At 48.6% G+C, this 10,446-nt stretch overlaps 1 pseudogene; it reads right to left on the reverse strand.

The window, feature by feature from the left end:
• Window positions 1–2,601: 2,601 nt before the first annotated feature.
• LOC146810761 (small nucleolar RNA SNORA17) lies at window positions 2,602–2,712 on the reverse strand (annotated as a pseudogene).
• Between the last annotated feature and the right edge of the window lie 7,734 nt (window positions 2,713–10,446).

Here is a 10,446-nt window from a genome sequence, read left to right on the forward strand (position 1 = left end):
GTATGCCTTTCCATGGCGGAGTCTCCGCCATGGAAAGGCATACCCACCGTAGGCATCCTAATATGGATGGCGGTGCCTGCAAGGCACTGCCACCATATTGTGGGCCGTTTCCACCGAGCCGGCAATCGTAACGATTGCCGACCTGCGGAAAAGCGACTATCCGTCTGTCGCAGTAAATTGTTGTATAACAGAACGCCGCAGGCATTAACCCTGCATGCCTTTGCCCTTCATGCAACATTACCATGCGTTACTTTAGCATGCAAGTTGTTACAACAACTTGTTTTTGGGGGCGCTGGACATTGGAATAGTGTAAATTACTATGCCAACTCCAGTCTACGCAACAGTACGGAAGGGGTTGGACTTGAGAATCCAACATCAGTCCAACATCGCGCCCCCTACAGCAAATCATTCTAACAACTTGTGTGCTAAAGTAACGCGTGGTAGCTTCACAAGTGGGACACCAACCTCATTGTAAATGCTGTTCGTTGTAAAGACTGCAGGTTAAATAATGCTGCCCCTCCAAGCTGATCCATAAAGGCACGGCAACACATATATGTTTGCCATGTTACACTAAGGACCACACCTTCATTAGTTTAGTTTTCTTTTACCTCCTGCCTTCCACATGTTGCATGGGTGCCATTGTCTTGGTACACAAAGGCAGCATTTATGGCTATAGGAGATCAGCGTACCAAATGGCCAAAGCCTTTGTCCAGCTTACAAGTCATGAGGAAAGTAAATGGCAAATATTGTCCTTCAAGTTCTGGTATTTCCTCAGGCAATTATGTTCTTTTAAGCACTTCCAAGTAGTCGTTAATGTTACTTTTAAGCTGAATCACATAAAAAAGCTCTTTATATTTTGATCAGTTTCCTGCATGAAGTTTTCAAAATAAACCATACTATTTAAAAAGACAGTATTTTCAAAGGTTTTTTTATCTGTTTTCTTTTTATAACTATGCTTTATCAGCAAGCATTGGGAAAGCCAATAGCTTAGCACTTGCATAATAAAAGCAAGACCTATTGGTCCTGTCAAAGTGTGTTGTGTACATTTCATTGTAAGGGTAGCAGCATCTTCTTCATGTTAAGTTGTTTTCTCTTGTGTGACTCAGAGTTCCATAACAATATTTGTTCACATCTGTCTTCTGTATTGTTTTCAACCCAGCAGTTAAGCTATTCCATGTTAGAGGTTTCTGTGGCTGCTTGTGTTGTCCTTCAGCTGATCTATGTGAATGTCAGAATGCGTGTGGGTGACAGTAATTGGCAGGTGCAGTTGAACAACCCAAATGGCAGATTTGCCTGATTCACTGCTGTCCCCTTTGAAACAATAATTTGATGAAAGCCCCCTGCCTCTTTTGTCTATTCTTCAGATGGAGCTTGAACCAGACCATTAGGCACAGTCCCTCTTACTTTCCAGCTTTCCAGCATCCAATCAATGAATGATCTTCCTGTCCACGCTGCTGGCCTGCATTGCCTTCTGGGTCCCTAGCTTCCATATTACTAGGTCTGGGTTCAAGTTACAAAATATTCCAAGCTTATCTTGAGGTATTGTTGATCAGAATTCATCTCGAATACTCTTATGGAAGAATCAGTGCTCTTTAGAATTTGAGGTTTGCAGGGCATTCTGGGTAAGGAAACGTTGGGGTATCCACGCAAGCCATACCTCCCTGGAATCCCCCGGGTGTCTAGTTTTCAGAAATGTGTGGGTTTGGTAGGTTCCCCTAGGTGGCCGCCGAGCACCGGGCCAAAAACCCAGTGACCCCCCTTGCAAAACCAGGTCGTTTTGAGGTAGGCAATTTTCATGTCGCCTCAATACGTTTTGGGCCCTTGCCTGTCGCGGGTACTTGGGCCTCCCACACGAGTGAGGCACCGTTTTTATCGGGAGACCCGGGGGAACGCTGGGTGGTAGGAAATTTGTGTCAGCCCGGTGATGCCACAACTTTCCCACACAAAAATGTGTGAAAAATTTGAGGTTTGCAGGGCATTCTGGGTAAGGAAACGTTGGGGTATCCACGCAAGCCATACCTACCTGGAATCCCCTGGGTGTCTAGTTTTCAGAAATGTGTGGGTTTGGTAGGTTTCCGTAGATGGCCGCCAAACCCGGGGCCAAAATCTCATGGGACCCGCTTTGCAAAACCAGGTTGTCTTGTGATAGGTAATTTTGATGTCTCCTCAATAGGTTTTGGGCCCTTGCCTGACGTGGGCACTAGGCCTACCCACGCAAGTGAGGTACCATTTTTCTCTGAAGACTTTGGGGAACGCAGGGTGGGTGGAATTTTGTGGACCCACCCAGATTCCAGAACTTTCCATCACAGAAATGTGAGGAAAATGTGTTATTTTGGACACATTTTTAGGTTTGCAATGGATTCTGGGTAACAGAACCTTGTGAGAGCCAGTAAAGTCACCCCATTCAGGATTCCCCTCGGTGTCTAGTTTTAAAAAATGTACAAGTTTGCTAGGTTTGCCTACGTGCCAACTGCGCTAGGGCCCAAAATCCACAGGTATGCACATTGCTAAAAAGAATTCGGAGCCCAGTGGGCTTTCTGCCGCCCTGGGGGGAAATTGGGGAAGGGGGTTTCATCCTGATATGCCCCTAAAGGGGCAGAAAGACTGTGGCTATTTTTTGTGGGGGTGGGGGCATTGGTATGACCCCCACGCATAAAAAAAGCCTGCGTACTCGCTGGCACCTAGTGGGCTTTCTGCCCCCCAGGGGGCAGATCAGGGGCCACTGCCACCATCTGCCCTCCCAGGGGGGGCAGAAAGACTGGAATTTCTCTGGGGGTGGGGTGGGGTATTGCCATGCCCATTTTGGGGAGCCCCTACCCCTACACTAATAAAACAAAAAAATCCATGGTTTCTAGTGGGCATTCTGTGCCCCCAGGGGAGGCCAGATTGGGGGCTACAGCTCCCATCTGCCTCCTGGGGGGCAGAAAGACTGTCATTTTTGTGGGGGGGAGGGTGGGGGCATTGGCGTGCCCGTTTCGGGCAGCCCACACCCTAAAAAGAATTGCGCAAAAAAAATCCCTGGTGTTTAGTGGGCTTTCTGCCCCCCCCGAAGGGGCAGATTAGGGGCCAATGCCCCATCTGCCCCCGGGGGGGGCAGAAAGACTGTAATAATTGGGGGGTGGGGTGGGGGCATGGGCCTGCCCGTTTTGGGCAGCCCCCACCCCTATTTTTTTTTTTTTTATTCCCTCTTGTCTAGTGGTCTTTCTGCCCCCCCGGGGGAGGCAGATTGGGGGCCAATGCCCCATCTGCCCCCCAGGGGAGGCAGAAAGGCTGTAATGGTGGCTGGTGGGTGGGGGCATTGGCGTGCCCGTTTCGGGCAGCCCCCACCCTAAAAAAAAACTGAAAACAAATCGCTGGTGTATAGTGGGCTTTCTGCCCCCCCGAAGGGGCAAATTAGGAGCCAAATCCCCATCTGCCCCCCGGGGGGGCAGAAAGACTGTGATAATTGGGGGGTGGGGTGGGGGCATGGGCCTGCCCGTTTTGGGCAGCTCCCACCCCTATTTTTATTTTTTTTACAATTCCCTGGTGTCTAGTGGTCTTTTTGCCCCCCCGGGGGGGGGGGCAGATTGGGGGGCAATACCCCATCTGCCCCCCAGGGGGGGCAGAAAGGCTATAATGGTGGTGGGTGGGTGGGGGCATTGGCGTGCCCGTTTCGGGCAGCCCCACCCTAAAAAAAAAATTAAAAGAAATCCCTGGTGTATAGTGGGCTTTGTGCCCCCCGAAGGGGCAGATTAGGGGCCAATGCCCCATCTGCCCCCTGGGGGGGCAGAAAGACTGTGATAATTGGGGGATGGGGTGGGGGCATGGGCCTGCCCGTTTTGGGCATCCCCCACCCCTATTTTTATTTTTTTCAGAATTCCCTGGTGTCTAGTGGACTTTTTGCCCCCCCGGGGGGCGGATTGGGGGCTACTGCCCCCATCTGCCCCCCAGGGGGGGCAAAAAGACTACATCGTGCCAAAATAATCAGGGGGGAGCAAAGGCCCTTGCCACAGGGGCCGCTCCCCCCTCCTTGGTGTCTAGTGGGTGGATCCCTGCTTGGGGATCGCCCTCCTGTGGCGATCCCCAAGTAGGGTCCACTGGGGAGGGGTACCATTGGAAAGGGGAGATTCTCCCCTTTCCAACGATACCTCTCCCGTCTTTCTACGTGCTCAGGGGGCTGAGATAGCCCCCTGAGCACGTAGAAAGAGAAACAGAAATGAGCCTCTTGGCTCATTTCAGTTTCACTTTCAGTGTAATGACGTCGGCGCGACGTGCGCGCCGATCGTCATTACACTGAAAGCAGGGGGGGGGGGGGCCTCGGGAGCTGGTGAAGTTCTTCCCCAGCTCCCGAGGCTATTTTTAGTGAAAGGGAATCCCTCTGGTGCCCGCACCAGAGGGATTCCCCAGGGAGTGCCTCATGACGAGTCCAGCTCGTTCATGGGCACAGAAGGGGTTAAAGCAACTTGGAATTAATCACTCGTTTTGGCTCATTCAAGCCCTGGTGATGCAAAACAATATTGAATTATATATTAAAAGTTCAGAAACAGGGGAATGCAAAAACAATGGAGAGCTCAAGCCGCTTGTTGTCCACCAGCCAAATAGTGCCAAAAGAAAGCTTGAACAGTTATTTATAAAGTCACTTATTTCTAAGTTTGGATCGAGAATTTTTTAACTTGCACATCAACATTTGATGTCGGATTTAGTGCCTTGCTAGCTGGTTACTCCCATTGTAGGAAAAACGTGCGAAGGGGGATTGGTTGGTGTGGTTTAGTAGGGTAGTGCATATTATTCAGATAAGACATATGCATTTCACACTTGAAATTGAAGCTTTAGATGCTCAATGTTTGTTGCAACAGTGAAAATCAAAGGACTGCTCTAAGGATTTTCACCGGTCCATTGGTCAAAAACGAATAACTTTCTCCTAATTTATTTTCCCCTGGCTTGTCCTTTTTCTCTCTATATGTGTGCACTTCTCTGGCTAGGCATTACCTGTGAACCTGCTTAATAAGAGAAATGGGACTGGGCAGGATACAAGAGATGGGCAGAGACATAAGAGAATAGTACTGTCAGGAAAGTCAGATTGAAACACCACTTACCTTAAAGATCTGACCAGCATGGGGCGATGATATGAAGCTTGGCCAACCACTCCCTCTTGTGTTATCTCCTAGGAGCGAATATAGACCACTATCCTGTGAGAAACCACACAGGGTAAAGGGGGAATGGGATAAAATAATAAAAGCTGCTGAAGATACCTGGAAGGCTTGGTCTGCAGTATTTTCAGCATAGTAGGAATGTCTATCCTCCTGGTAGAGCCAACCTTGTGTGTGGTGCCCTGTATCAAAAAAGGGAATAGCAGTGTACAAGGGGTTATTGTACAATCATTTCCCTCATGTAATCTCATTCAACAAAAACACTAATACCCTTCACCCATCTAGTCAATACTCAGATCACAATCCTCATGAAGCTGCAGGAAGGTAAATCACATGAAAAAAGTTCAGACTTCACTTTGTTTCTCCACAAAATCAATGGCACTGTAACTATGTCCCTTAGGTATGACCTTTAGGATTCGATGCAGTATGGAGAACGAAAAATTAGTCCTTTACTTCTAAGAAGAAACTCACTCTCTGGGTAAATACTCTACAGTCAGTCACAAGTTATTCAAAAAGAAACATAGCGCGAAGAGTGCACACTGCAGGGTACTTAGCTGCCAGATGGACGTCTCGCTGATACACCAGAATCCACTCCCGCTGTTAGCAGCACAGCAAAGAGACAGGTAATCCGGAATGCCCCGCTGCTTCGCCCGGACGTCACATACCTCTGTGACGCAGAAAGAAGTTAGAACAACGGCAAAGGAGCTTTAATAAACCTGCTCCGAGTTTCAGAAAGAAGGAAATGCCGGTGGCCGATTTGTGGCTGACTACCACCGAAACAGGAGAACGCCCAAACCACAGACGTTTCAGGCATGCCCCTTCCTGGTGCGGGAGCATGTTTGTGAGAAGCTGGCCTGGTATATGATGTCCATTAATGTAAGTGGGCACCTTGCACCAGTCCAGACAACCCTTATGGTGATTAGGAGGTCTGAGACAACATTTTGAAAGCTAATCAAGTAGTAGCTGTGGAGAGCAGCCTTCAGGCTTAGTCTTGAAGGAGTGTGAAGCAGCTTGGTTTACCAAAATGCAATCTTATAGTATAGATTAAATGAAAGGAGAACCACACAGTAGTTATAAAAAATATGTATTTATTATATAACACTATCTAGTACGTTGCAGTATCTCCCACGTGGAGATAGACACAAAGCACACAATACTTTAGCAAAGAAATCACAGTAAATAGCACTAATACACAGTGGGCCCAAGGAGGGGACCAAACCATATACTAAGAAAGTAGTATAAGAATTACGACTCGAGTCAGGACAATGTCCAGAGAAAGTAGAATGGCTGGGATCCCAAGGAACCACCCAAGGTGAGTAGATAGGGACCCCCCGAGTGCCTGTGCAGTGTCTGAACACAACCGCGTGCTCTGACAGGTCTATGTGCAAGTCGCGGTTTGATTTTTAAAGATTAGGGACCCTTCCCAGTGGACCCTGAAGAAACCCCATGGAAGACAGAAGGTTGTAAAGCCACCCCAACCGTGGATACTGAAGTACCCAAGTTACTTATCCCAGGGTAGCAGGGTGCATAGGTGTGCAGTGGTGTAGGAAACCACAGTCTAACCCAATGGAGGACTTCAGCAAAGTGCCGCTGCTGGAAGAGGAGAAAGTGTCTGTGGGAATCCAAACATGGATTCTTGAGGAGGAGTACCTGAAAGTAGAGGGGACAGTGTCTATGTCACTTGGGAGTGACCAGGAGACTTGGAAGGCGAATGCCCTCCGATGTCGAGTTTCAGGATAGTTGATGGTGACCTTGACTCTGCAGCAGGGGGGACCAGGTAATGCTGAGGACAACCAGGAGCTGGATTCGAGCTGTCCCGTGAAGGATGTCGAGAGCTGAGGGGTCGGTGTCCAGTGGGAGCACCAACAAGCCTTGGCAAATGCCACCCATGCAGGAAGTCAAGAAAGTGCACGGTTCGGACCAGCAAGGTCCAGGAGACTCACCTCAAGCAGGGGAGTCAGGGCAGGCATGCGCAATCAAGGGAGCTCAAGGAAAACAAAGATGAACCTCAATTGGACCCACAGGCCGGAGGCACAGGAATCGCAAGAGGACCTCGAGCAGCTCTACAAAACAACAGGCCACGGAGCATATGGTGCGATGTGGTTGTAGATCTTTGCCGGAGAAGTTGGCAGAGGTTGAGCTACTTGGAGCTCAATGCACTTGCTGCAGAATTGCCAACAAGCATTTGCACTTGCAAAAGTACGAGGTGCCAAGGGGTTTGGGTATTGCTGCCCCCTCAAGGGATTCTGGCCTCAAACTGAGTGAGATGGCATCTTGAGCCTCGAGGGACGTAGAAACCTACCTCCTGTGTTGTTGAACCCTTCGCAGTCCGTAGGAGCTTGGTATCAGCAGACTGGTCAGCAGTGTTGCAGTGCCTGCGAATGCAGGGGAGTGACTCCTTCACTCCAAGGGAGATTATCTTCAGGTGTCTTGGATGCTCCACAGGTCCTACACGGATCCTGTATGGTGCACAGGCACAGACAATGGAGCTGACTGAGAGGGAGACCAAGTCAGGCCCAAACGAAGTCCAGTGAAGTCCAGAGTGCCCAGACGGTCGAAGTGCAGTGTTTTGACTTCTGAATCTTGTTCATGATGAATCTAGGGACCTACACCCAAGTAAGCCCTTAAGTACCCTAAGGAAGGGTTGGGAAGATTCAGGGGACCCTCCCAGTGGAAGGTCTGGACAGGGGAGAGGTTACTACCATGTCCTTTGTCCGTTAAGCGCCAACGGCTCCCAGGACTGGTTCAAACTGGACTATGCACAGGGACACCAAATGTGCCCCTCATGCAGACTTTCAGGAGCGGGCAAGCACACCCACCCAGTCTCAATATACTAAATCCTGTCTGGGAGTTGGCCACACCGCCCTGTGACAGGATGCCTATTGTTCTGCCTTCCTCTGCTTGAGTTTGGCTCATCAGCAGGACGGCAGAAATGTGTCTCTGGTCGGCAGCAACCATTTTGTGCTGTCCGGGGCTAAAAGGCTGGTATCGGGAACACCGAGAGCCCCAAGGAGGGCTTTTCTGGTGGGTAGAATCATACCTCCCACACCGGTAACGGTGTCGAGGTATGATTCCAACATGTTTGACACCAAACATGATAGGGTTCATTGCAGCGGTTTTCGAGATGGTCATTGCGTTGTCACGTACTACCCTTCTATATTAGAATATTGCTGCTTCACTGGCAACCTGGGAGAATAGACTCCGTAGGCTGTAGGGGTGTCCTGCTCATGCAGGGGCACCCACTCACTTAGAACCAAGCACCCTGCGCTCAGGGTTGTAAATGCCTGCTATAGGGGTGACTTATAGGTTTTAAGTGCAGTCACCCTTAGCTATAGTAAACCTATATCTTTAGTAAGTGGTGCATGCACCAACTTACACAGGCTGGAATGGCAGGCCTGTAGTTCCATTTTGCATGGCTTCTCATGGGTGGCATAATACATGCTTCTCATCTGCATTTGCATGGTTACTCCCAGGTCTATGTTCCACTGTATAGTCCATCCCCTGTAGGGAAATGGACCAACTCAAAAGTTTGGGGTTTTCACCTTCGTCTGTTTTAGCCATAAGAGGGGCTTATGGTCTGTCTGAACAATGAAGTAAGTGCGAAACAGGTATGGCCTCAACTTCTTCAGGGCCAAGACCACAGCAAAGTCTCCCCTCTCTATAGCTGACCAACGTTTCTCTCTGGGGTCAACCTTCTAATAATGTGAAATCTCTTCTCATGTCTAAATTTAAATGAACTATGTATATAACTTGTAATATGATTGCTGGTTTGTATTGGACATACCTATATTTCTCAATGCTTGTTTTGTTTCTTATATCTGCCCCGTAAAGAGCTCTGATACCTGCAAGGGTCTTGTTCGCGCTACATAAAACCTTCAAAATAAAATAAATAAATACAAGCTACTGGCCTCGGCATTTAGTTGTGACATCACAGCCCCTACCCCCAACTCAGATGCATCTGTTTGGACAATAAATTGCTTGGAGTAGTCAGGACTCTGCAGAATGGGAGCAGTGCACATGGCCTGTTTGAGATCATCAAATGCCTCTGACAGCTAACTGTCCACTGAACTTTCTTAGCAATTTTCTTGTAGGTGAGATCATTCAGGAGAGTCACTATGGATCCATATCCTTTCACAAATCTCCTGTAATACCCAGTCAGGTCCATGAAAGCTCTGACATGTATTGTATTATGTTTGTTATTTGAACATTTTAAATAAAATGTATTTTAAAAAAAAGCTCTGACCTGAGTCTGGGTAGTTGGAGCAACCCATTCCATTATGGTCTGGATTTTGCTCTGAAGTGGTTGAACCTGGCTTCCACCCACAAGATGGCCCAGGTATACAACCTTGCTGTGCCCTATCTGGCACTTAGTAGTCTTGATAGTGAGGCCTGCTTCTGCATTGCCTCCAAAACATTCCTTAGGTGGACCAGGTGATTCTCCTAGGTGGAGCTAAAGACAGCTATATCATCAAGATATGCTGCACCGTAGGCCTCCAGACCTGTAAACTCTTTTTTCACCTGCCTTTGGAATGTGGCAGGTGCATTATTCAAACCAAAGGGCATCACAATAAACTGATAATCCCCACTAGGGGTTGAGAATGCTGTTTTTGGTTTGGCATCCTCGGCTAGTCTGATTTGCCAAGAGCAGCAGTAAGGTCAAATGTGCTTAAGAACTTGGCTGAGGCCAAGGTGTCAATAAGCTCCTCTGCCCTTGGAATTGGATGAACATCAGTCTTAGTGACTACGTTGAGTCCCCTGTAGTCAACACAAAACCTCATATCTCTTACCACCCTGGGTGTGAGGTTTTGGTACCAAGACTACTGGACTAGCCCAAGGGCTATCTGAGGGCTCAATTACTCCAAACTCTAGCATCTTTTGAGCCTCTGTCCTGATGCAATCTCTGACATGGTCAGGCTGCCTGTAGATTTTATTTTTAACAGGTAGACTCTCACCTGTGTCCACTTCGTGGGTACACCAGGTGGTTTGACTGGGTGTCAAAGAAAACATATGCCTGTATTGATTGAGGACTTTCCTGCAATCAATCTGCTGTTGGTCAGTGAGGCTACCTGCCAAGGCTACACAATCAACCTGCCCATCATCAGGGTTTTCTGAGACGAGATCAGGGAGAGGGTCACTCTCTTCCTCCTGCCCCTCATCAGTTGCCATGAGCAAGCCCATGTCAGCCCTGTCCACTAAAGGTTTGAGCCTGTTCACATGGAGCACTCTGTGGGGGATCCTTGGAGAGCCAAGGTACACCAAGTAGGTGACCTCGCCTGTTTGCTCAATAATGATGTGGGGTCCACTCCATTTATCTTGG

The sequence above is a fragment of the Triturus cristatus genome, chromosome 7 (genome assembly GCF_964204655.1).
Source record: "Triturus cristatus chromosome 7, aTriCri1.1, whole genome shotgun sequence".
NCBI classification, from domain to species: domain Eukaryota; kingdom Metazoa; phylum Chordata; class Amphibia; order Caudata; family Salamandridae; genus Triturus; species Triturus cristatus.